General features: G+C 44.4%; 1 protein-coding gene across 8 annotated transcripts in view; it reads right to left on the minus strand.

The window, feature by feature from the left end:
- Positions 1 to 27618, minus strand: part of HIVEP3 (HIVEP zinc finger 3) — a 432406-nt gene that overhangs the window by 234602 nt on the left and 170186 nt on the right. The window contains exon 2 of one of the 8 annotated variants that reach the window (XM_036232697.1): positions 1060 to 1163. The exons of the other annotated variants lie outside the window; for them this stretch is intronic. The gene's annotated coding sequence lies outside the window, so the exon portion shown is untranslated. The remainder of the gene's footprint in view (positions 1 to 1059; positions 1164 to 27618) is intronic. 8 annotated transcript variants of the gene reach the window in all.

A 27618-nucleotide genomic window follows, 5' to 3' on the forward strand; every position in this document is an offset into this window, starting at 1 on the left:
TTTTTAAGGTGGATCTAGTTGTGTGATCTTGGGCATGTCACATAATTGCTCTGTTTTAGTCTCCTCATCTGTAAAAGGGAGATAATAAAGTACTTACCTACTAAAGTTACTGCTAAGATGAAATGAGTTCACGAACGTACAATGCTTGGGAAAGTGCTCAGTTCAACATTTGTCAATTATTATTATTGTTGTTATGAAGGCGAACTCTATTTTGTTTATAGTTATGAGTTTATTTTGATGTGACTTAGAGAAAACCAAATCAAATCAAATCAATGATTTTAAAGACCTTATTGTTTAGGTCAAAGCTGAGTTAAAATAAATAAATAAGGAAAAGTGAACATAAAGAAGAATTGAAATAATAGTATAAAGGATAGGCTAGTGTGGCATGAATTGTGAAGGTGGAACACATAGACTATTTGGAGAATATTGATCTAGTCTAAACCCTCTAGTTCTCTGAGGAGAAAATCTTAACAGGAAGTAAAGGGCTGGGACCTTGGCCACCAGTGTAGTCACCAGCTGGGCTGAGACCACTGATGGTCTCCCAGAATCCAGGCTACACTATGTCCTCCTGTCCTGCTGCCTCAGTAAGAGACTCTTTTAGGGCTTCATTTGAATAAATACAAGTAAAAGGAACTTGTGAACCCATGGCTTGTCACCAGACAGGATTACATATGACACTGGGGTCAAATCCCGTGTCATATAAAACAAAATAATTCCACAGAATAGAAGCAACCAGCCTGTGAAACAGGGTCAGGTGTTGTTTCTGACTACAGGGTCAGAGGTGACTGGTGAAACTGGCTTCTCTGGTTCTGCCACTTTCTGGCTGTGTGACTGCGGGCATGTTGCTTAACCTCTCTGTGTTTCCTTTTTCAGATCTGCAAAATGAGATAAGAGGCAGCAAGCCTGGGATAGAAGGTGCTCAGTAAAAGTGAGTGTCCTTTCTTCCTTCCTCCAAAAGCAACAGCACACAGTCCTGCTGAAGATACACACCCACAGGCCATGGGAGAATCCGCAGCCAGGAAATCCTACTAGAAAACCTCAATGGCCCCAGTTTCTTACCACAGCAAGTCTCTAGGTCGCGACAACATGGCTTCTTCCCACCGAGTCAACTTCATTTCCCGATCCCAGCTCCCATGCAGTATGTCTCATGCTCCCTCACTGTCCTGTGAACAAGATACACCCATTCTGACACCAGCACCCCTCTCCCACTTTCTCTCCTGACAAATGTTCAGACCGATCTTCCAAAAACCCATGCCTGATTAACTCACCCCCTGAAAGCCTCTTCGTGATTCACCCTTTCCCGCAGACTAAAGCGCAAACACCCGACCACTGCATTTATGGTCCCTCATAGTCTAGCCCCACCCACCTCTCAGAACTCATCCTAACCCCTTCCCTGTCATCCAGACATATGTTTACACACACACACACACACACACACACACACACACACACACACACACACACAGTTTACACTTAAACCAGTCACTGTTTCTTCAACAGTCCATCATCCCTTATTCACATCCGCATACCTGTGCACCTGCTGTTGCTTCTCCCTGGAACACCCTATCCCCTTTCTTTGATGGACAAATTCCTTTTAACATCTTGATGAAATGAGGCATTTTGTTTTGCCAACCTCCCACTTCCCCTCATTTCTTGCAGCTAGATGACTAAGCCCTGGCCAATAAGATGTAGGTGTAAATCACTGGGCAGAACCACCAAGAAGGCTCTTTGAAAGGACCATGGATGGCTGCATGGTCCTTCTGCCTTCTTGTTCCATTATGTAAAACGGATATGATGGCTGGTGCTCCAGAAGCCATGTTGGAACATGAGGCGACCTCCAGGATGGAAGCCATGCTCTGCGTGTGGAGGGAGGAACCGGAAGAGGAGATTGAAAGCATGCTGATATTGTGGAATTGCCATATACCAAGCCTAGGCTGGCTACCTCTGGCTTTTACGTGAAAAGAAAATGAACTGTTATGTGTTTAAGCCATTGTTATTTTAGTTTGTTGTTCTCGTTGTTATATACAGAAAATCTAATCCTATCCAATATGACAGACATACAAACCATTTCCTGATTTGGCTCCTACTCAACTCCCTAGACACACATTTCCCTTCCCTGCTCCCAAACCCCATGCTCCAGACCTACTTATTTATTTTCAGTTTCCTCAGCATCATGTTTTTCTCAGGCATCACGGCCTCTGCCTTCTCCTCAGTGCCACGTCTTGGACCACCTGGGAATACCTTCTCAGCTTTCCAGACCCAGCTCGGGAGACAAGTCCTCCCCGAAGCCTTTCTAGACACACTCACCACACCCTCACCCGGCAGAAGTGACAGCTTCTCCTGTCCTGTGTTCCCCAACATCTACCATGCCACCGCTGTATGGCATCATTCACTTGTCCATCTGTGCCTCCCAGGTCCTGGGTAACTTGAGGCAGCAGCCATGCCATTCACCTTTGTGTCTGGTATCTGGGTATACACGAAGTTGCTCAGAGAACACTCTCCTGAGACAAGGCTTCATCTTCTTGGAACTGGGAGTCTGGCCCAGGGACGCGACCGTGTCCTTGGGAGAGGATGGGGGCTCCGGCAGGGCAGCGGGGCCTGCTCTCAGGCACACTGTGCCCTGGAAGGCCCCAGGAAATGCCTGCTGAGTGGATAAATGAATGTGTGACTCAGCCTCCCTTCCGGCTTCTCCGGTACTCACAGACACCTTCTCCAGGGCTCTGCCTTCCGCCTGCCAGTGGTCCTGGCTGTCACCATCTGCCCCTCCCTAGTTCCCTTCCCTCAGTTGGCACTCATGCCCCAAGGCGAGAGGCTCAAGAAGTGAAGGGAAAACACCCAGCGGCCACCTGAAACCTGCCCTACCAGGAGCCACCAAGTGCCAGGCGCATGGGAACAGAGGCTTCAAGGAGACCGGAGAAGACAGCCTCGCAGAAGCCGCAGTGGTGGGGCCCTTCCCTCCTGCCATGACTTCGACTTAGAGAAAGGACACCTTTCATGCGATTCGAATCCAAACCAAGGTGGTTCCCCTCAAGCTCATCACATATGCTGAAGTTATCTGGGTAGAAAATAAAGGAAAATGGGAGAACCACCAGAACCATATCAGGAGATGCAAAGTAACATAAAGTGCCTGTGTGTGAATCCATTTCCCGCCTCCTCCAGAGTCCTGCAGTGATAGAAATGTGTCCTTGAGGGGCAGGGAGTGAACAGAATAGACTGTGTTCTTCCAGATGTAGATGTCACCTTATGGCAGGGTGATGGGACCATTCCCCCATCCCCCGCCCTCCAGACTAATAGTGATCAATGGGGATTATAGGGAGGGAGATTTCTGTTTAATATAAGGAAGAACATCCCAAGCATCAGAACTGGCCCACACAGGAGTGGGCTGCTCTGGGCAGCTCCCACCCTGTGCGCCATGACGCCAGTGGGCATAACCAGAATCACATGCCACCACAGATGCCTCGGGTCCTGGGAACCTGAGGCCTGCTACTTTCTGGGGCCTCCCAGGACATCCGTGCAGTCTGTTCCCAGGAATGCTGGAAGCTCCTGGTACTCGGTCAGCTTTCTGGGCTCCCTCTGCCTCGTTGGTGGCCCTACTTGTTGCTCCAGCTCTGAGTGCTCTACAGGTCCTTCTCTTAATCGGGCCACTCCTCTGGTCCTTCGCTTCTCTGCTCACTGCTCGGGGTTGTGTCGCATGGCTGGTTCCTGCTGGCCACACACAGAAGGGCTGAGACGCTGCCCCGCTGGAGAGGCCAGTAGAGCAGGTGGGAAGACTGCGCTCTGGAGGGAGGGCCAGGGCTGTGCATTTCCCACCCATCTTAAGCATTCATTCATTCACAAAATATATATTGGACACCTACTGTGTGCTAGGTACAATTCTGGGAACGAAGCCATGAAGAAACAATGTGGTCAAATAAATCAAGGGAAAACTGAGTTTACATGTGTAAAGGTTTCTCTCCTGAGGGACTCGGAACCTTTGCTATGTTAACAGGCACTGTGAGTCCCCCAGAGGGGGCTTAGCACATAGGCTCTTTGAGCATGAAACAACAGTGTAGAAAATTTTGAAAATATAGAAAAGCACAGAGAAGAAAATGAAAAAATCACTGGTAATCCCACTACTCAGAAAATACTCTTGTAACAAAACATTTGGGCGTTTGTACTTGAAATATTTTTATTTACATGTTTATGCTTTTTCCTTAAATTTGTATCATTCTGTGTATACCTTATCTTCTCATTTATTATACAACTACCTTTCCATTTGTAACACAGAATTGTACAATATTGCTTTTTTTGCTACATGGTATGTCATTGTACATATGTACCAGAATGTGCAGAATCAATCTGATATTCTTGCATATTTGGATTATTTCTAGTCTTTCACTATTGCATATAAAAGAGTGAAGAGCATACTTCTAGGTAATCCTTACTGCATCAGTGATTGCTTTATTAGTATAAATTCCTATAAGGGGAACTTCTGGGTGAAAATGCACAACTATTTGATATATACTGCTTATACTCCCCTCGGGATATCTGTAGCAATTTGTACCATTTTTTAAATTGAAGTATAGTTGACATTATTAGTTTCAGGTGGACAACATAATGGTTTGATATTTGTGTGTATTGCAAAATGATCACCGCAATAAGTTCAGTTAACATCCACCACCATACAGTTATAAAAATAAATCTTTCTCATGATGGCAACTCTCCTAGCTACTTTCGGATATGCAATACAGCACTATTAACCATATCACCACACTTTACATTACATCCCCATGATTTATTCGTATTACAACTGGAAATTTGTACCTTTTGACCCTTTTCACCCATTTTGCCCACCCTCCTCCAACTCCCCAACCCTTGCTATTTTTAAAGCGTACTGGTCCAGTATTTTGCATAATGTCCCTCAATTTAGTTTTTTCTAATATTTTCTCATGACTGGATGTTATAAGTTTGGGGGAAGAATACCGCAGAGGTAAAGTACCCTTATTCTCACATCATTTCTGGGGGCACATGATGTCAACATGACTTTGAACCTGTGCTGCTAACCTTGATCACTTGGTTAAGGTGGTGTCTGCCATGGTTATCAACCATGACGTTACTGTTTTTCCTCTTCCCACTCTATTATTTGTAAGTGAGTCACTATGTCTAACCCACCCTCAGGGAGAGGGGAACTAAGCTCTATCTACTGGAAGGGGAGTAGCACATATTAACTAGAATTCTTCTGTGAAGAAGATTTGTGCCCTAGTCCTTATTTATTTATCTAATTATTGATTGGTAATAAACATACTTATCGATCCTTTTGGTTATAATTCAATACTGTTATTATTTATTTTATTGCTCATATTGCTCCAGCTTTGGCTATCGAGAGCTCTTTCTAGTTGGTCCTTGTGTCTTTCAGACATCCCTCGTCTTTTGTTTTGTTTTTTAAATCACTTCCTTACTTTCCAGAACTATAAACTGTTTCAGCCTGTGTTTTCCCTACCCAGCCCCAGAATCCACCATTTCTCCAAGGAGCTCTGGTTCCTTTGATCGGAAAATGGTATTTGGAAAATAAGATCTGCAATGTGTGTGCTCATTTCTACTGGAGTGTTATTGCTAGTTGGCAGAGTTAGGAAGTGTGTGTGTGTGTGTGTGTGTGTGTGCGCGCACGTGTGCGCGTGTGTGCGTGTGTGTATTCCAAGCTATGCATAAACACGTCCACACTTATTTATCTACCTATCTATACACATATTAAAAATACATCCCAATCTTGCCAATAACTTAGCCTCTTGACAGATTCTTCTCCTGTAAAATTAAATTAGATGATGTATTCTATGATACACGGAAAGTAGTTAATCTACGTTGGCTGAGTGAATGAGTGAGTGAGTGAAGAGGGGAGCTGGGCACATGCTGTGGTCTCTCTCTAGTTCAAATCCACACTCCATAACTTATTAAATGGGCAGGTGATTTATCCTTACCAGGTCTCAGCGTTTTTTATTTTCTTCTTGGTACTTTTCTGTATATCCTAAATTTTCTAAACTAAGTATGTCATTTTGTAATTAATTTAAAAAAATGTTAAAAACAACAAAACAGCATATTCCATACTCTTTCCCACAATTAATATTAATAGGTTTTCTCTGAGGACCAATGTGCTCATATAGATGAAAACACATACAAACTGCAATTCTTGGCATAAAGAATTTAATAGGTGTCTGCTTTCATCTTCTTTCTTTCTTTTCTCTCTAATCCTTCCAGACTATGTTGTGAAACTGATGGAAAAAGTCTTAACTTTCTTTTTCTCCAGGTGTGAACGAGGATGGCCATGACAAAAAAATTCACTATCAAACGAGCCTCTTTCTTTGTCACCCAGAGCCTTCCTGCCTAGTATCCTCCTGTGGCGGGGGTGTTGTTGTAGGAATACTTTTGAGGTACGTGGACCACTACCAAAGCCCACACACCTGAGCAAGTGTCTCGTACGTGGACCGCTACCAAAACTCACACCTGAGCAAGTGTCTCCCAGCCTAGCAGGAAGCCCGAGCTAAGGCTCTAGGCTCTTCTGTTCATTTTTAAACCAAGTCCCAGCTTCAGTCACTTCCCTGAACCTTTATGATCTACACTGAAGCCCACAGGTCTCAGGGTTTGCAGAGTTATGGCCAGCAAAGCAAAGCACCAACCTCTGGGTGACAAGTCTCCATTTCAGCAGTCTCAGCTTAAAATTCTGTCCTTCTACCCAAGACGAATTCCTCTGGGAAACTTTTCCCTTCCTTCTCCCAGAGGAAGGAGGAAAGAAGATTTTGAATTCACACACCTCTTTTCATTAAAAACAAATAAAGAAAAGGGAATCAGTATGAAAGACAAGAAATATTTTTCTCTTGTAGAACTAAGAATGCAGAGAAGCTTAACCCAGCAGAAGTCACAAGTTTGGGAAAACATTATTTTCGGGAAAAGCCAAAGAGAGCTGAGGGCTTGTCATAGACACGCCAGCCTCAATGCTCCTGCAGGACCTGGCCCGTTCTGTCAGCACCTCCCCAAACTATAAACGAGTGTTTGTAACCCATCAGTCCACTGCTTCGGTTCTCGCTCTCTCCTGGCCTACTTCTTCAACCCTTCACCAATACCATGAGACTCTCCACACCCCCTTTTCCTTTTTAATACATTTCTTTTTTAAAAAGTTAGTGAGAATTAGTTTCTGTTGCTGGTGATAAAAAGACAAAAACAAACAAACAAAAAACCTCTAACTTAGAGTTAGGAAGAAGAGTTTTAAAACATTTTTCAGTCCAAGAAACACATGTTGAAGATGACAAAAAACATTCGGGTCTTATTTTCATAGGGGAATTAATGCTCAGAGGACTCCAGGAAAAACTTCAGCATGATCTGAGGAATTGCACCCGTCATGATGTGGAACCCAAGAAAGTCCTCTGCGGAGCGCCAGGGGCTGTGTGCCTGAAAGATGCTGCTCATGTTAACCAAGGAGGAGCGTGCCCACATTCCTTAGAAGCAGCCATCACTATTTCCACTCTGCAAACAGCCTCTTCCAGAGCTTTGGGACAAGCGGAGACCAGAGCATCAGTCCCTGAACTTGACCATACTATGTTCAGGATGCTTCCTTAGAAGCCATTTCACAAAGGTTTCCAGAAAGAGGGTTTTATCTTTCAAAGCAAATAAAGAAGGGTCATTGCTAAATACTCCTAGACTCTTGGCAATATGATTTTGCTACTCCTTTCATCGAAGGGTGGGGTCTACTTCCCCTCCCCTTGAATCTGGCTGGCCTTGAGTTTTGCTTCAGCCTGAAGAATGTGACAGAAGTGACACTGTGCCAGTTCCAGCCTAGGCCCTAAGAGGCCTGGCTACTTCCATTTCTGGAACCCGGAGACCAGGTCTGGCCTGCTGGAGGATGGGCGGTTATGTGGAGAAGAACCACCAGCACCAAGACCCTAGGCATGTGAGTGAGACTCTCTAGGACGTCCCAGCCCAGGCCAGGCACTACCTGAATGCAGCCGTGAGAGTGAGCCAAGCTGAGCCCAGCAGAGAACTGTCTTGTCAGAATTGTGAGAGGTAATAAATCATTGTTTTAAGCTATTGAGTTCTGGAGAAGTTTGTTATGCAGCAATAAATAGCAAAAACAAAACTAAGGAGGGACCTCAAATGTGGCCAGCTACGGGGGACAAAATAAAAAAGCAAGGAAGGAGTCCCTTTCACAAAATCTTCAAAGTATCGAGATATCAAGAACCCAAGTGATGAGATGTCTCCTATCCAAAGGACAGGCCCAGGGGTGATGGAATGGGCTTGAGCTGGGGCGCGCCCTTCGCTGTCGCTCCCACAGTGTTTCAGCCAGGACCTACCCCAAGACAACGGAAGGAATGAGCCACCCACCTACCTGAACTTCCTTCTCCCTTTCTTTGACATGATCAGGGCCTGAACCATAATGTGGGGAGAACAAACTATAATTAATGCTATCTTCACACTCAAGGAGCTACAATTACCAAGCGGAATTAAATAAAGTCACAAAGAACTTAAAAGCAGGTACAATGAAGGCAGGTCAGAGGAGAGGCAGCATAACCAAAGGCTGATTCGGGCTTAGAGGAAGAAGATGCTAGGCTTCTTGGCAGAGGGCCATCTGCTAAGCCTCAAAGCAAGGGAGGCCTCAGCAGAAAGAGACGGGGAGAGGATATTATCCAAGGCAGGGGGAATGGGAGGAGACTGTAAAGTAGGGGGCACTTTGGGAGAGCAAAAGCCCACCTCCCTCCAGCAATTAGGTCATTTTCCCCTCAAGCTTCTCCAAGGTCTCTCAAGGTGATGCCACCTAGGCCGATGGCTTTGCCTATCCTCTACCCACCCTGCACTCAGCCCTGAGTTGGGTTAATCTGGAAAACGAATTATTTGGGAAGAACTACTAAGACCTGAGAATGTCCCCAGGTGGTGGTGCCAGCCTGGGGAATTTAAGGATCCTGCAAAAAAATTAGTGATGACTTTTAGCATCTGTCAATTGAGAAAATACAGATGTGAAGACAGATTTCAGCTCTCCTTACAATAATGCCCAGGGGTCCAGGAACAGGTTGCAAACCACCAATGAAAGGGAATAACCAGCCAATAAAACAGATCCACACTTTCAGAAGAGTCTTCATTGTTTGAACCCCAGAAGACAAGATGGGAGTTGCAGAGCCTAGAATGGCATGTGACGGAATGAGGGGAAGGGGCGGGGAGAGGCAGAATGCTATGGCCCAGAGGTCCAGCGTGGAAGTCCCCATCCAGTTTCTCTGAGAGAGAGAGAGTGGCAATGTTTGTAAATGTAGACCCTCACACTGACCAGGCTGGGTGGCCCGGCTAAGAGTTTCAGCTCTGTCCCATGCCAGACTAGCATCGTGTCCCTGCCGGTTCAGAAAGCATCTAAGGCAGTTTGGAAAATGAATAGACTAGAAACCACTCATTAACTCACTTTTTGATTCTACCACCAACTAGCTGTGTGAGTTTAGGCTTTTTTGCCTCTTCAAGCTCTAATATAAAGGTAGTGGGAGGACTACTGAACTTGCTCTCCGAGATATCACCAAAGTGCCAACATCTGGAGTACATAACTAGTCAACTAAATGTTTCTGAGCCTTGGGCTCCTTATCTGTAAAAAAGGAATAATGTGTAACAATAAAAAGAGATAAGAGTTGTAAAAATGACAGCCTTGCATCAAGTATAAATTGACCAATAAATGGCAGCTTTTTTTTGGTTTCTCCTCTTATCCTTCCAATAATACATGGTTTGTTCTTCTAAGTCTTACCCTCATGTTCTTACTGAGTCTCTTTTTTACTCTTGAGTATGAAACATCCCCTCTTTGTGACATGGGACTAAGCTTTCCAGAGAGGGGCACTTGCACAACTGAGTGTGGTGACTTCAAATACCCGGGCTTCCTGGGAAGTGTCTGGTGGGGTGCCCCTGCTTCGAGCCGTGCTGTGGCAATCCCAGGTTCCTCTTCGTCGCCTGCAGAGGAGGGAACTGACTTAGGGCAGAACAACGGGCCTCAGCTGATGAGGCCACCTCCCTCAGGCCAGGCACAGACAGCGACAACCACCCATTTTGCAACAAACAGGAAACCAGTTTACCAGCCTCAAAAATAGAACAGACAAAAACCCCAAAATATGAGGCTCTGACAGTGGGGCGGCTTGGGTTTCTCACATTGCTTCCTGACAGCCTGCAGAGTACGTGTTTTTGTTTTTGTTTCAAATTTCATACGAGAAAACATCTTGCAATATCTTTATAAAGGTGACCAGCCTCTGAGAGCCAAGGCCAGAGGCAGCCCAACCAATCAGGCTTCTAGTATTCCCGAAGACCCACCTTTCCAGTCTCCAACCCTGCTACAAATGGTCTGAGAGCAAAGGTCACAGCTGCCCTGACTGCTGTCTCCTCCCGAGTCTAAACAGGTCTCCCATACCCCAGCATTGCCCTTCCTGTGTCCTCCACCTCACGCAATGCCATTCACCCCCAGACTGCTTCCATAGGTACCCAGGGGCCCCACCGAGTCACCCTAGTCAAGAACCATGTTGACAATTGGCCTGTAGACATTCCCTGCACTGAACCCCTAATAAAGACTTGGAGCTGGACTCATGCTTTTCCCTCTGCCATGAACACTGTTCCCTACTTGTCAGAACCACTCGCTTGGGAATGACATGATTATTCTGGTAATGTCACTAAGGACTACATCACACAGAATCCCTTGTGGAGGGGTCATGGGGAGAAGATGCCTCAGTTCTTAGCCTTGGAGCAAGCTGTGCATATCCTGGGCACCTGATTTGTTTTCATCCTATGGACACTATGATTAAGAGCTGCCAATCTAATCATGCTCCCTTTTCGTTTTCAATTCTGAGAAGCTGAGTGCCAAGTACGTTGCTCACTTCCGAGGGCTTTTTGGCTTAACCTGCCCCCATGGCTTTATTTTAGTTTCTTCCTCTTATTTTCCTTGTGTCTTATTTCCTCATTTACTTAATTTTACCTTCATGTAAAATGTCTATAAACTATTTTAAATCTTTGTTTGGATTAAGCCAGGGTATATGTAAATAACCGGACAAACAGCTCCTACTTAGTCTGTAAAACCCACTTAAAATGTCCCCACTTCTGATTTCTCCCTGACCGCTCCATGAAGGTGAGGCTTCCCTCCCCGGGGATCCCACAGCCCCTGTGTGTACCTTCCCAGATTAGCACTCACCCACAGTTCCATACTTCATCTCTTTTCATGTTTCTCTCCGCTATCAGATGAGAAGGTTCTTAGGCAAAATCTAAGAGAGCCCATCCTCTGCCAAGATTTGTGTCCAGTGCTTCACATATGACCATTTGTTTAGTCTCAAAACAAACCTGTCAGATAAAGATGCCCATGCTCATTTTACAGCTAAAGAAACTGAGGCTCAGCAATATTAGACGCTTACACAAGACCACGTTATATTGAGTGACAGAGCTAACACCAAACCCTGGTGTCCTAAACTAGCCTTGGGCTCCTCTCCCTAAGGTGACCAAATATACGAAAGAGAAAACAAGAGAGAAAGGGAGAAAAAGAGAAGGAATCAGATTTCCTCAGATTATTAAGTAATTTACTATGGATATCAAACTCGTTTGTACCACTTGAAGCATTTAAAATATGATTTGAATTACAAAAATCCATTCTCTACAACTGTCTCCAAAACTTTAATTGTGGTGCCTCTGTGCTTACCCCTTCCACGGGCTGGTTAGAGCAAAGAGATTAGAGAATTTAACTGGTCGCATGCTTGACTGTTTTAGAGCATCCCTGTCCTCATCTCCCCCAAAACATACACATTTTTAAACTCTCAGAAGTGGTTACAACATAAAATACAACCAGAAGACAAGAGCCAATTCTGTGAGAAGCTTCCAGAAGGAAGCAAGGCCAACTTTCCTGGTGAGCAAGTGCACATGAACCACGAGCCATTCGTTCCCCAGCCCCACAGTGTCCAGACAATTAAACTACATGAAAGGATATGAAATATTTAATGTTCCGATTGGAAACTTAATTGGCCTGATGCCTTTCAATTAAAATGCCCACTGAATATATACCAGTGTGGTTCTATTCAACAAAGGAGACTGGAGGACAGAAGGCTCTCTGGGTCGAGGTCCAAACAACCTTGGGCAAGTCTGGGGCCCTCCCTCTAAGCCTTGATTTACCCTTGTAACTGGGGGATGATATAGTACCATCTCCTAGGGTCGTAGAGAGGAGGACAGGCTGGCCCATGGGGCATGTTCATTAAATCACTCTATTCCAGGCGAGAGGATATGCAAGCAAGAGCCGTGTCCTCTTTCCAGACCTGGTGTTTCCTTCATTTAAAATGAGAGTGAAGTTGGGAAGATGAAGAAACAGGGCATAAGCAGGAAAGGAAAAGGGTGTCTGAGCCACCTCTTCACAAGAACATCTCCTGCGTCCCAACGGGGATCATCTATTCAGAGGGTCTGGTTTTTTCTCCCTTGGGCCACTTGATGCCTTGTGTTCTCTTTCTCTGTGTGTGTGCATGTCTCCTCTGCAGAGTTATGAGCTCTTTGCACCCTGGTGCTGTGCCTAGCTCACCCCGGAGCCCCGAGCATCCAGCATGTGGTTGAGGTCAATGTTCATCAAGTGAATAAATGAGAGCAGCAGCAGCTACCTCAGAACTGGTGAAAATGACAAGCTTGGTGGAGTCCAGAGGCCCTGGCTCCTGGTGGCTGTGGGAGCCTGTGGGATCAGAGAAGTCCAGTGAGGAATTCCATCTCAGTAGCCATCAGCCATGTGACCTGAGTAACTTACTTATTCCCTCTATACCTCCATTTCTTTATCAGGCAAATCAGCCAGCCTAGTGTCTGGCACAGGTCAGTATGGCCTATGTCCACTATACCTGCCTCCATCTGCAGGATGACCTTTGCCCTGGTCATCACCCAGAATGGGGAGCCATAGGTGGCTGCTGCCTCCTGCCCCATTCTAGATCCTCAGATTCGACGTGGCGGCCAGGCTTCAGGGATTGCTGGTAACAGTACTCTCCATTTCTCACCCTTGTGACAGGGTCTCCCAGCTTCCCTATTACCCCAGCCCCAACCTTGTCCATCTTCCACAATGGCTGCCAGAGTCACTTCTCTGAATACCAATCTAAGCATTTATCTAAGTTTCCCCTTAGCTTCATCTTGCAGTGGTCCAGCAGCCCCTGAAAACTCCATAGCACTTCCCAAGTGCACCGTGCTTATCTGTCCAGCTGCTCCTTCCAGCTGCCCAGCCCGTCTGTCTCCCACCATCACCACCAGCCTTCCCTGTGGTGCTCATCCAGCTCCCTGGGATGCTTCTCTATGCTGCCTCCCTCAGGCTGCCAGGTGAACAACTGCTTGCCATTCAAGACTCGGCTCAAATGGGCATCTTTCTCTCACCGTCCCCCACACCCACTCCCTCCTCTGTCCCACCAGAGCATCTCACACATGTCTGTCTACAGTAGCACACAACTGTCTGTGGTAGAGCGCACTGCATTTATACGGCCCATATGGATCTATTCACCTGCAACTACACTCCACTGAGCTTCCTCCGGACAGAAACTCAGCCTTATTCTGATCTGGGTCTCCCGGTCCCGGCATAATGCCCGGCACCGAACAGGTATCCTCAAGATATCAGTTCTCTCTTCCCTTGCCATCAGAGCCTGCCTTCTGTCTCACTCTGGAGCCTGCCTTCTGTCTCCCTTCCTGAAGGTTCAGGGGCCGCTGGCTGCTCCCCTCTGTTCTCTGGGCCAACAGTCTCACTGTCCCCCCAAGAGTCCTCCCAGCCTCGACCAGCTACCATCCCCAGCACTGTCCTGCTTTATGTCTCCCCTCTTCCTGTCGATAACCTTGGGTGCCACGACCTCAGGAAACCCAGCCAGGTTGACCGACCTGACCACTCAGGGGGGAACGAACGCTCCCAAGATCCCCTGGGCATCATCCCTTGCTCCGCTCCCCTCACTGCCTCGCCGAGAGGTCATGATGACTGACTGCTTTGGAGGGCCACAGCCCTGGGGACAAGCCCCTGCTGTATCACTTCACGCTCTTTCAAACCTGGGGCAAATAACTTCACCTCTGTGTGTCTCCATTTCCTTACGTGTTAAATGGGGTAAGAGGAGCACCCGCCTCTGAAGGTGGTGGAGAGAATGTGAGGTCCTTCAGGGGCCAATAGAGGCAGCTTCTCTCACAGCATCCCGTGAGTAAGAGCTGAGCAGGAAAGGAGACCTCTGTGCTTTCTTTCTGTAGAACTTCACAGGGGTTGGGGGTGGCAGGGGCAGAGATAGAGCTGCAGGTCCACTCAGGCCTGAGTCAGACTCCTAAGCTTCTCAGGAGGACTCAGTGAGGTGGGGGCAACTCAGCTCAACGCCTTCCCTGCTTTTCCCAAGAAAGGTTAACCTGACAAGACTCAGACTGTGACGTGCGCGCCACCCCCACCCTCACCCCCACACAACCTACACTGCTCAGGAGCATGAGATGAATCATTTCCAGGTCACTCGGTCACTGAGCTTAATTTCCTCTCTTCTGATGACGTATTCTACCCCTAGTTCCCCACCCACTCTCAACCACCCCCCACCCTCTTTCCTGGGCTCTGATGTGGGAGAGATGGTGCCCATTGATATGTTTCAAATTTAAAAGTAGAGCACATTTAGTTCTCCTGTGGTAGGGAAAGGCTGAACCCAGCATAGGACCTGGGCCAGCCCCCAGAACCCTCTCCCATGTGGCTTCAGGCCCAGTTCACTCCCATTCCACATCCTCACGACTGAGGGACCCTCCCTGCTGTTTGATAGCCCCATGCTAGAGAATGAAGGTATGAATTAAAGAGGGGAGCGGGGTGGGGGGGAGATGCAAACATACATTGACCCCAGCATGAGTTAGGCCTTGTGGTGGGTCCCAGGAACCCATAGGACAGGAGGAAAGGGGCATTTAGAAACTCATGTGTTTGACCTCTCTGGAGCGCCAGTCCTCATGCTAGGTCACGCAGACAAAGGTGAGGAGAGAGGGAGGGAGGGAACAGTGTGACCTTCATCTGGACTCAGTGACGGGCCAAACACACAGTCTCTACTCAATCTTGCCACATGGTGGTGCCCATTTGTAAAGATAAGAGATGAAGGGAGATGATTTCCCAAGTGTCTTGCCTCTAGCAAATTAGGAGCCAGAATGTACATCCAGATCTACCTGCCTCCAGCATGGTGGATGATGGAGATGCATAAGAAACCAAGTCACCTGAGCAGTGTGGAAGGGGCTAACTTCACCAGGTGATAGGTACCCTGGGAGGGCAAGACAAAGGTGGCTGACTGGCCCTGTCTGGAGGAGGCTGAAGACCAGGAAGGATTTCAAGATAGTTGCGACGTTTGGCCTGATTCTCAGATGGCTCAATTGTGGGAATGGGTCAGGAGGTGAGGGGGCAAAGAGCAGGAGCAAAGGCACTGAGGTGTTCAGCAGGCAGGGGCGGCGGGGGTTGGGGGCAGGAAGACAAGAGACAGGAGGCTCTAGCCAAGGGTAGGATTGTGGAGGAGACACCCAACGGTCCCGGCTGTCTTCCCTAATAACACAGACCCAGAAGTTATTCCCTTTTCAGATAATTAGTCCAAGCCCAATAATAATATCAAACACACTACATGCTAGATATTGTCCTAAGCACTTTATAAACATTACCCCATTTAATCCTCACAGCAACTCTAGGAGGTAAATACTATGGTTATTCCCATTTTATAGATAAAGAAATTGGGCCCGAAGAAGTTATTTGTCCAAGGCACACACCACAGTTGTGGGGCTGGATCTGAATGTGGGCAGGCAGGCTTCACCGATCACTAGGCTCTGCTGCCTCCACAGACCATACACCCTTTCGACTCTCCCTGACAGGTCCAACTCTGCTGATCTCACCCACCAGACAGCAGATGTCTCTTGAACAGGGGCCATGTCTTATCCTGTTCCTGCCTTTGTGAAGGAATTTGACTGGCACGTCAAGATCCAAAGATTCCAGCAAGAGAAAGCCCTTGTCACCATCCAGTTTGGGCTGGGAACCAACAATTTGTTGACTTAATCAGGCCGATGCAGAAAGGTGTTGTCATGGCAGCGAGGTTTCTATTCCAGGCGGCCAGGCCGTAATTAAATGTCCTGACCTGCACACCTCCAATTACTGCACAAGAGCTGGTTTCCCGGGCCTGTTAACCAGCAATTACAGAACCTTCCACTGAAATTCCAAATCACTGAGTAAAGGTCACTTCCTTTATTTATTTTTTGGATTTATGAGTTGAAGTAGGATGGAATTATTACCCAAAATATGAGTGACACCCATTATTTAAAATAGGTAGAGTCAGCCAATCTGGAGCAAGTGACCTAGTCTTCAGACCTTATGAGTTGTTGTAAGAGCTCTTGTTTATGGAGCACCTGCTATGTGCCAGGAACCACTAAGGGCACTTTAAATGTACTATATAATTTAATTCCTATAATAAACCTAAGAGGTATATATTATTATTTTAATTTTATAGGGGAATAAACCAAGGAACAGAAAAGTTAAGTAACCTTCCTGGAGTCACACAGCGTACCTGGAGCATTCGGGATTTACAGCCAGGTCTATCTGCCTCCAAACACCAGGTTCTCCCTATTAAATTAGGAGACTAAGAAGCCCAGTTTGGGGTTCAGAACAGAGTTGGCCATGTGCTATGCAAGGAGTAATGAGAAGTCCTAATGTCCTCCCTTTTCCTGGCCTATTTCTGAAGGCTCACTTGAGGAACAGGCCTCTGCCAGCCCCTGAGATGGGTACCTTAGACAGCATTTTTTTTGTGTGTCTGACTCTAGAGCCCTAGTTTTTAGTCACTTTTTATTTTAACCACTTTATCCATGTAAAAAAAAATATTTTATTTTGCAATAATTTTAGACTTACAGAAAAGTTGTGAAAACAGCAGAGTTCCTGCATATCTTTGACCCAGTTTCCTCAATGTGAACATCTTCTAGAACCATAGTGTAAGGAGAGATCAGAAGTAAGAAACTAACACTGGTACAATAATATTAACTAAATCATGTGGATTTCACCCGTTTTTCCACGAAGGGTCTTTCTTTCTGCTGTAGGATTCAGCCCAGGATCCCACACTGCATTTGGCTGTCATGTCTCCTTAGTCTGTTCCCATTTCTAACAGCATTCAGTCTTTCTTTGTCTTTTCTGATCTGGATGCTTTTGAAAAGTATTATTCACTTCTTTAAAAATGCGATTTGACTTGGGTTTATCTGATAATTTCTCATAATTAGATTCAAGTTATGCATTTTGGCAAGAATATCACAGAATACATATCAGGAGCTACATGAATATATCCTATTACCAGTGATATTAACCTTTGATGCTTGGTTAAGATGGTGTTGGCCAGGTTGCTCCATTGTAAAGCTGCTATTCTCCTTTTTGTCATTAATAAATATCTTGAAGAAGTTATTTGAGACTATGCAAGTATCCTGTCTCTTCTCAAAGGTTTTTTCTTTTTTTGAGTTTTGTGTGTGTGTGTGGGGGGATATACATAACATTAAATTTACCGTTTTAGTCATTTTTACATGTTCTATGGCATTAAGTACATTTGCATTGTTGGGCAACCATCACCATCATTCCTCTTTAAAAAATTTTTTTAGCAGTGACAAAAAATTTCCTTTTTATTGAGTTATAATTGTCATGTGACATTTTATTAGTTTCAGGTATATGACATAATGATTTAACATTTGTTGTATACACTGCAAAATTATCACCGCAATAAGTCTAGTTAACATCTGTCACCATTTTTAGTTACAAAAAATTTTTTCTCGTCATGAAAAATTTTAAGATCTTCTCTCAGGAACTTTCAAATATGCAATACAGTATTCTTAACTATAGGCGTCAAGCTGTACATTACATCCCCATGATGTATTTATTTTATAACTGAAAGTCTGTAACTTTTGACTTCCTTCACCCATTTCACCTACTCCCTACCCCAATATATTGACAAGAGAGACTTGGAACAGCTTGAGGACAGTGGAAACTTGAAACAGAAACAGTTGGTGCCAAAGACAGTCTAGGCACCACCACTGGCCATTTGATGCTCGTGGCAGACATCGCTAACCAATCATGATCCTTCTTCCCCCTGAATCCAGCTATAGCCTAAGACTCCTTCTCAACATAAGTGATTCCTCCAACGGATTGAACTGGCCTAGGAGATAAAAATTTTCTGTCTTAAACCTATGATGACCATATTTCCCTATATGCAAAATTCAGATATATGGTTTGACTGAAGGTTAATGTCCTGATTTATAAATTTGTTTTATAAAAGCATAAAATCAAATCACATTCCGTCATGCATTTATCAAATCATTTTTAAGGATCAGAATGACAGTATGTATAATCAGAATTGTGCCCTGAGAATCTAGGGCACGTGGTTGCTATAGGTGACCATAGGTGCATACGCCAGGCCTGCACAGAAAAGACATTCCCTAAGTGCACGGAGAACCAGCGAATGGGAGGAGAATTGAGATAGAAGAGAAAGGGGAAGTGGAGGAGCCCTATAGATAAAATCTGCCGAGATCACCATTTCACCAGAGTCCATGCCTGGCTGGGGACTTTCCTGAACCTATAAGTTATTTTTTTAATGTCTTGTTCCAAAAGAAAAACATCCGACTCACATGCCCATCTGATAGGAAAAAATAGTGTATGCGCACACACCAGATGCGTGTGGCTACATCTCCCAAACTGCAGTCAGCCGAGTTTTACAACAGACTTACTCAGGCTTCCCTGTTCAGGGCCAAAACTCAACCATGAACATTTAAACACCTGGCCTCACCCCACGTCTCACAGACAGTGCTTGGCCACGCACAAGAACTAAACGGATTGGGTAAACGGAGAAATCCACATATCCCTGAGGCTGGAATAGCAGAACTGCCGCTGGGCTTGCCCCAGTTCTTCAGTTCTGCCTTTGGGTGGTAACTACCCTTTCAATTTCTTATCTCAAATAAGTCACTTCAACTAGAAGAGAAATGCTACCAACCACCTTTAAGACAGCAAAACTCCACAAACAGCCTAGTGACAGAGCCTACTAGTTAACTCCAAGATCCGTGCCATGATCTCTCCTGGGTACACAGAAGATTGCATCTAGGGAGAGGACATGTACCCAGTCTCCATCCTAAGCCCCTGGGCCCCGTCTGCCATCACCCCTCCCTGGGGTCTCCACCTAAGAGAAGCACCAGCCTTTGCAATGATGCCTACAGCAGAGGGTGGCGGACACCTCTCTAGTTCCTGCAGCAGGCTCTGCCTCACGCTGAACTAGTCGCCTGCCTCAGCTATGTGGAACCCCTTTGGAGCTCTCCAAGGTACTGACCCTCATTTCTGGCTGGGCCCCTAAAAACTGTGCTGTGGTGAACACTGGTTATTCAGAGCTATCTATATGATTATGTTCTTTTAAAAAGGAATCAACTCAAAATAAATTTAGCTTTATTGTTGTACTATTTATAGAAAAAATAGATATATTCTATTTTTCTAATAGATATAGAACATATATATTCTTACCACTGTGAGAAGTAGTTTTCTAACTGTTTACTCCTCATTTATAGTGAGGGTCTTTTTGAGAAGCCAGGATGCCTATGTGGCATGCAGGCCATGGGTTTGTCCATAATGGTCCGAAACTTTGATTTCACCAAGTTCTCACTCTCTAGGATCTTGCCTGTTCTATATCTTGGTCTTGGGTACTTCCCAATCCCTCCCTAGTAATTCCAGACTCCTAGGAGTCCTTAAAGGGCACTATAGCTGTTCATTGGTCTCTCTACTTTTCCCATAGGTCTTAGTCCCCCAATGTCTGGATCCTTTTTTTATACTGCTGCAGGACATGGTCCATGAGGTCCTTAGTTGGTGTTTACTATGTAGTGGACAGAAATAAATAACCTTCTGGCTATGATCCCTTCTCTTAAACCCTTGGTTTGACCTGCTCTCTGTGGCCACGAATAGCCATTCTGCCAACCAGCTCTCCTGATGGTGGGGACAGTAGCCTATACTTGTCCCTCACTAAGACCAGACATCATTGGAAACTTCAGGATCCATATATCCTGTTTGTTTGCTTGTTTGTTATAGTTCCTAAAAGAAGAGAGCCTGGTGATGACTCTGGGTTATACTTGCCACCTCAGCCATAAATATGCAAAAAAAGAACAAATGATTCTTTTGAACATTATTTTTCACTACTTAAGCACTTAACATGTATTTGTCTATAAGGCAGGTGCTGGCGTTATCCCCGTTCTTTTAGATAATGGAGCCGACATGGAGAGGTGACATGACTCACTCACGGACACCCAGATAGTCAGTGATGGACCCAGACCACTCACTCAGGCTGGGCCCCTTCAGAGACACTGCTCTTAAGCATCATCCTATGCTGCTTCCCTCGGAACTCAGAGAATCTTCTGGTTAGGAGGGTGGGGAATAGCGAAATATCAGGGGAAGGTGAGAAACTGAAATTTGGAAGAATAAAGTTAGGAAAAGAATGAATTCTTTTTTTGTTTTTTTTTTTAAGGTCACAATAATTCTTAAAGGAAAGACAACACTCACAAAAATAGCAGTTATTGAAATTGTAAAGACAAGTCCCATCTAGCTCCCAAAGAATCATATAATTTAGAGCTAAAAAAAATTGCCTTAATTTAAAGATGAACAAGCAGAGACCCAGAGAAGCCCCCAAGTACCATAGTTACAAGAAAGGGTGCCCAGAGGCACCTACTTAAGAAGACAGATAGGTACTCAGTCAAACCTTATTATAATGGTATAAAAAAAAAACCAAGGTATTATTTTAATAAACAAAATCACCCTTGTCATTAAACTATCTGCTGCTATAAGACAAACATAGTAGCCCATGACCACCAGGTATGGGAGGCTGCCTAATCACAGCCAGCTCTCCTCAAGGGGGCGCCAGAGTCAGCCATTGTTTCTAAGAGCTTTCTTCACACAAACTTACAAACACAGAAACACAATGGTAAAACTCTATCTCAGCCTGAAATGGACAGATGTCTAATAGGATGTCTAATGGATTTGGCACATATAGAGGATAAGGCCAGCTGGGGAAATGTCTGAATTCTAGACACTGCTCAGCAGCTTTCAAGCATCCCCTCTGTAAGAGCTGGGTCACATCTGCATTGTGTTCCCCTCTGGATGCTTCATTTCAAGAGTGATAGTGACAAATTTGTCCAGAGAAGGGAAACTAGCAAATACCAAGACTGCTTGGAGTACCCAGGGTTCCACAGTCCAGAGAAGGTGAACCACTGGGCTGGGAACCCACTATTTAAACAGTTGCTCCATCTGTGAAATGAAAAGCACCCCCCTCCCAAGGACCGATGAGACAGAGCAGACAGATAAAGGTTCTCAACTTTGCAGATGCAGCCTGTTAGGATGGGGCAGGGGAACACAACCGTTTTCTGGGCCTGGGTAAAGCCAGCCATGACCCCATGAGCCTGTGCTCTCTGGGGTCTCAGAGCCTCTTAGAGCAAGCAGGAGCCTTCGCTATTTGCAGGTCCTGGTCCGATGCCTTCGTTTTAGAAATGGGGACTCCGAGTTCCAGATCCCACAGCCCTAATAGCTAGAAGTTAGCCTGGAATCGGTCATTCAGACCCTCATCTAGCACTCTTTCCATCTGGCCTATAGCCTCCAGCAGCAGGAGGAACCACTAGATGCCAAACACACCTTGTCTTTCTGGTGACCCGGAAGCAGAACAATGACTCACATACCTGTCAGGCAGTCACCACCAGCCGACCTTCTTTCCAAACAAGCTGGGCAAGACTCAGTGATGTAGTGGGAGCCTGAGAGACTGTGAGCCCACATGCTCTCTTCCAGTTTTCTCTCTCTAGCCATCAACAGAGGTGCTACTTCTCTCCCCAGAACCACAGAGAATAGAAATTGCTGTGGAAATCTCCTCTTTGCCTCTGGTCATAGAGAATATATCTTCTAGGCAAAAAGAAGAAGCCCTAGAGTCACAGAGCCATCAAATAGGAAGGGTCATTAGAAGTCATCAAATGCCCTCTGAACCCATGTATGAAGCCTAATAAGCAATTTTAACTCATGAGAGACCATTAAAATGGGAAAGCTGAGGAACCCCACAGTATGACACATCACGCCTTTCCTTTAATTCCAGATCAGAGCAGCAGTGTCTGAATACTAGGTCTTTTCTATATCCCCACCCAAAAGAAGCACATATAGAAAGGACTATGACAGTATCTGTCTCCCAGATTCAGTACATCTCACGACGGAGGTTAGGATCCACCCTCCCCCACCAAAACATTTGGCATGGTGGCCTGCGCCTCCCCACTTAAGGGCTGTCTGAGGTTCCAGAGCCTTCCTGTGCTGTCCACAGCAATCCCTTCCTGACTCCCACATGACCCATCTTCCAATGGCAAGGGCTTCATTTCTTGACAGTCTTGACCTTGGACACTGTTAGTTCTGCTATCTGAGAGAAATTCCCAGAAGATGCTGAGTAGTGAGAGCCAAGAAGACAAGGACTTTTTTTTTTTTTTTTTTTTTTTTTTTGGCTATAGATGAAATTCAAGCTCTAATTCATCATGTCTGTGAGGCTTGTGGAAAACTGGCTTCTGACCACAGAGGTTAAAGAAGAGTGAGCGTCCCTCAATCCCTCAACCAGCACTCAGCAGACATTTATCTGGGATGACCTCTGAGCTTGCACTGTCAGGGCTGGAGCTGCTCAGAGAGCAGAGTCACATGATAATCCCTGCTCCCTCCACATCTTGCACCAAGCCTATGTTTGTTTTAAGTACACTATATCCATCATCTCAGTCGGCACTTAGAATCACCATTGCATTTAGTATGCCTCTATTTCACAGATGATGAAACATAGTCCCAAAATGTTCAAAAGCAATGTTCAAGGTCAAACAGCAAAGAAGATGCAGAACTAGAACGTGAACTCAGGCCTTGCTTCTCCAAGGCCAGTGCCTTTCACCACATTATAGCTATGGAGCTTATAGAACCTGAATGAAACTCTTTCTCAAACTCTATTTCAGAATCAAGAGTTGGCCTTAAATATGCTAGGCTCAATTCCCAGTGCCTCCCACAGCATGCCAATCTTGTAATTATTCCTCATTTAGGAACACTCTCCATGATACTCTTAACCAAAAGCTTTATTATGGATTAATATGTTTCAATTAATATGTTTCAGCCCCACAAACATTTATATTTCAGTTCCACAGGTATTTATATGTACCAAAGAAGTTAGTTTCCCTATTTTTAAATGGAGAGTTGCCTCTTCTTTCTAGTATATCCATTTATTCAGTTGCCCATTGATTCAAACACATTTATTGGGTGCACAGTGTATACACAGTCTGGTTTCTAGGGATACAACAGTGATCAGGACAGATAAAGACTCACTAAGACAGAACTCACATTCTAGCAGAGGAGGTAGACAGTAAACAAGTAAATAAATAAGACAATTTCAGGTGATAGGTGCAAAGAAGAAAATAAAACAGGTGACTAGGGGGCAATAAGAGGTGACATTTAAACTAATACTTGACAGCTGGAAAGAAGCCAGCCGCACAAAAATCAGGTGGAGGAAAGTTCTAGGCAGAAGGAACAGCAAATGCAAATTCCCTTAGGTGGCGATGATCTTGGTCCATGTTAATGGGACTTAGAGAGCTCAGGGAATGCAGTGAAGATGAGTTAGGTGAATTCTCACAAAGCTTCATAGGCCAAGGGAAGGGTTTGGATTTTGGGAATTTAGGAATAAGACAGCCTTCAGAATTAAACCATTAACACCCACAAACTATTGATGCAATTAACCACCTGCAGCTCCTAGAGTGGTTACCCAAAGAACCGTAAAGCATACCAAACTAATCAAGGTGGCCTTGGAGGCAGGGCCATACTTAGTAAGCAGAAAGTGGCAGACCCAGCATTTGATCCAAGGTTAGCCTGACTCCACAGTCCTGAGTCTTTCTCCACTCCAGTCTCTCTGGAGCTCCCATGTAAAGCTTAGACACAGAGCACATGTAACTGTAACAAGGAGGAAAAATGAACTGACCATTTAACTAAAAGCACAGCCTTACGCAGTGCTTTCCTCGTGGCACAGTCATGGTGGGTACATGAAAGGCAGCCACGGGAGTAGGTCACCCAGACCTGTTCAGACAAGAAGCTGGGCATTTCTCTAATATCAAATCAAATCCAGAATGCAAATATGTAATCAGATAACAACTAACAGCACCCATCCCTACAGCATTTGTTGGCAAATCGCAACATGTGTTTTTCACGGGTGGTTCTCACAGGCCCATGAGAAAGATGGAGTAGGAACCTACATTCCTAATGATGTCAACTTGCTTCATTTTGCCACACCTTTGCCCTCCACTAGCACTGCCCACCTGGAAATTCTTCCCTATCCTTCCCTATTTGGCTCTGGTATCAACTCCTCTAAAAGGTCTTTCTTGACCATCCCCATCCCCATTCCCTTTTAGGCCAAATTAATCACTTCTTCTAAGCACATCTCTCTTATCACACTCGCCACACTGTATGCATCTGATGGCTTATATGTCTGCTCCACACTAAACTGTGAGTAAATTGAAGGCAGGGGTTATATCATTCACTGTCAAACTGCTGGTGTCCATTATAGCACTTAATACAGAGTAGACATTTATTGAATTCTTGTTGATGAATCCACTGCTAGCTAGAAAAGGGTTTCTTGCCAGTGCTAATGAGTGGCAAAGCTAAGACCCATATTCAGGTCTCAGACCACATTTTCAGCCATAAAAAATAACTATATAATAGTAGGTCATGACAAAGGCAGTAGAGACATGAGAAGGACAGTGGAGAGAAGTGAGGATGGAGAGAGGAGGTTGGATCAGAGGAACTGTGAAGAAGCTCAACACAGCAGGGAGAAAAGGATGGGGCAGGGATGGGGCAGGATTCGGCAGAAAACAGGGCGGAAGTGAGTCAGAGGTGAATTACCTGAGGTCCTTATGTGAGATGCTGGGGAAATGAGGACACTGCCTGCTGGGATGTCAAGGCTGAGCAGGGAACGTGGGGAGACTAGAGCAGCTTTGCATATTTAGCTTGGCTTGTCAGTGAGATGTCAGGTCACCAAGACAACCTGTGGTCTGAGGCTCCATTTAGACGTATGCTTAGTGCGTAATAATTAACAACCGGGAAGGTGATGGTTACCCAAAGCAAAGGTAGGTAAAGGGAAATGAGAGCTGCCCGCAGCTCCAGAAAAGGCCTTTTAAAAGCATGATATCTCATATTTAAGCAACGGCATGGCTTCTGCAGCATCAGTGGGAGTCCTCTTCATGTAATTTCTGGAAATGCACCACTACCTGGCTTTTCAAATATCCAAATGCTGCCTTTACTGAGCAGGGAACTTGACCTCTTTGGAGAAAGCAAAGAGTGGTGGGTGCACTATGGGAAGAACATGGACTTTGGAGAGAGACAGCCCTGGGTTCCAACTCCAATTCCGCCTGCTTGAGCTGGGTGACTACAGGCCAGCTCCATCGTTCAAGGAAGGACAGCACAACAAAGTTACAGACACATGAAGATTGGGAGATGTCCGCAACGTCTAAATACCACAGAAAGTCAATTCCTATAATACACAAGTAACCCCAGAGTAACAATCATAAAAGGACAGGAAACTCAATACAAAAATGACAAAGCATATGAGACCAAAGGGGAAATTCAGAGAAGAGGGAATCCAAATGGATAACAGTGGCTTAAGAGACCTCCAAATTTACTAGTAACTAGAAAAACGTCAAAGTCAGTACAGTGAGATATTATGAAACTCCCGTGTGGAGTCTGAAGCATGAAGACAGCTTCTCAAGGTCTCGAGGGTAGTTTAAACAGTCCTGTCTAAAGCTGAGGGAGATGTGTCAAGTGATTCTGAGGACAGCGAGTTCGAATAATCAGTATCAGTGAAACCTTGGCCTGAAATCCAAGTGCATTGAGAAAGAGGAATTGTAATGCTGATGAGCCAGATGCTCTTGTAATCTCCATTTTACAGACAGGAAACAGAAGCATAGAGAGAATTTGAGTAATGTCCCCCAAAGGCACTCATTAATAAATTGTAGAATCCGTATTAAAGCTCAGGCGGTTCGAATCCAGAGCCCACACTCGTTTTCTGTTTGCACATTTTATTTTGTGCATGTGTGATGAAATCTTTTAAAGATACAGAAGTGTACACAGGCTAATAAAAAGAATACATTGTGCCTATTACCCAGCTCTATCCAGCCCATCACCATTTAACCACAAAGCAGTTCCATTCTCAACAGTGTGTATTTGTTCCTTTTGTCTTTTTCTCTCTTGGACTGTCTTGCTAAAGGATTCTTTATTTTTTTTTTGTTTTCTGACTAAGTTGCTTTTTTGCTATTGATTCTTTATTTTCTATTTTATTAATTCAGTTTTTAACATTTCCTTTCTTCTACTGTCTTTGAGTTTATTCTTTTATTCATCTTCTAACTTTTGAAATGGATTCTTCTTTTTGAATATAAATCTTTGCAGCTCTACACTTTCCTCTCAGAGTTGTTCTAGCCATTTCCCACTAGTTTTGAAATGTATTATTTTTATTATCATTCAAGTATACAATTTCCATTAAGATTTCTTCTTTGATCTATTAATTATCTATAAGATTTTTAAAACTTTCTAACATACAGGAGGATTGGTTATCTTTCAATTATTGATTTCTGATTTAATTCTTTGTGGTCAGTGATACATATAATATTGGTTATTTTTTATTACTCGCTATTTGCTGCATTATCAATTTTTGCACATGTCATGTGTGCTCGAAAAGAATATGTGCTGTTCAATTGTTAGAGGTAAGGTTTTGTATAAATGCTTTACACCAGTGTTAACAAATGTCCTGTAAAGGGCCAGATAATAAATATTTTCAGCATTGCAGATACAGTCTATCAAGCTAGTCAACTCTGTTATTATAACAAAAAAGCAACCGTAGTCAATACTAAATAAATAAATGTCGTTATATGCCAATAAAATTTTATTTACAGAAACAAGCAGTGGGCCGGAATTGGTCCATGGGCCATAATTTAAAAATCTCCATCCATTGTATTGATAAAATATTCTGCATCCCCAATAATTTTTTTTTTGCCTGTTTACTCTATCAGTTGTAGAGAGAATTATGTTTAAGTCTTCCTTTATAATAATGGACTTATTTCTCCTTGTAATTCTGCTAGTTTTTGCTTTGTATATTTTGAAATTAAAAAAGTTCAGATTTGTTATAGTTTCTTGTATCCTTTTTAAAAATCCTTAACAATGTTTTTTGTTAACAGGCTGTTTTCTGATGATAATATAGCTATATCAGCTTTTCTTTAGTAGTATTTGTCTGGTAAATAGCCACTTATTAAAGTTCAAATGTTGTAAATATTTATTTTATATTTACTTACCCCAAATCTTCTACTCTCTTTCAGGTAACAGTCCTGTGGTCACTTTGAGTGACAACATAAAATATTAATTTAAAATATCTGGTCCTAGATATTAATCCATAAAAATGTTAGCTCCACAAAGAAAAATATTTTTATGTATTTTATACACTGCTAAATCCCCAGTATGACACAGAACAGGAACTCAATACATCTTCATTGCATGAATGAACACTTGAATCTTCATTTCAAGGTACGACATCACCTGTCCCGTAAATGGTAAGACTCTCATTTGACTCTCTCTGCATGTTCTACACTGTATCCATAGGAATC

This window comes from Rousettus aegyptiacus, unplaced genomic scaffold, assembly GCF_014176215.1.
Source record: "Rousettus aegyptiacus isolate mRouAeg1 unplaced genomic scaffold, mRouAeg1.p scaffold_m13_p_1, whole genome shotgun sequence".
In the NCBI taxonomy this organism is placed as follows: domain Eukaryota; kingdom Metazoa; phylum Chordata; class Mammalia; order Chiroptera; family Pteropodidae; genus Rousettus; species Rousettus aegyptiacus.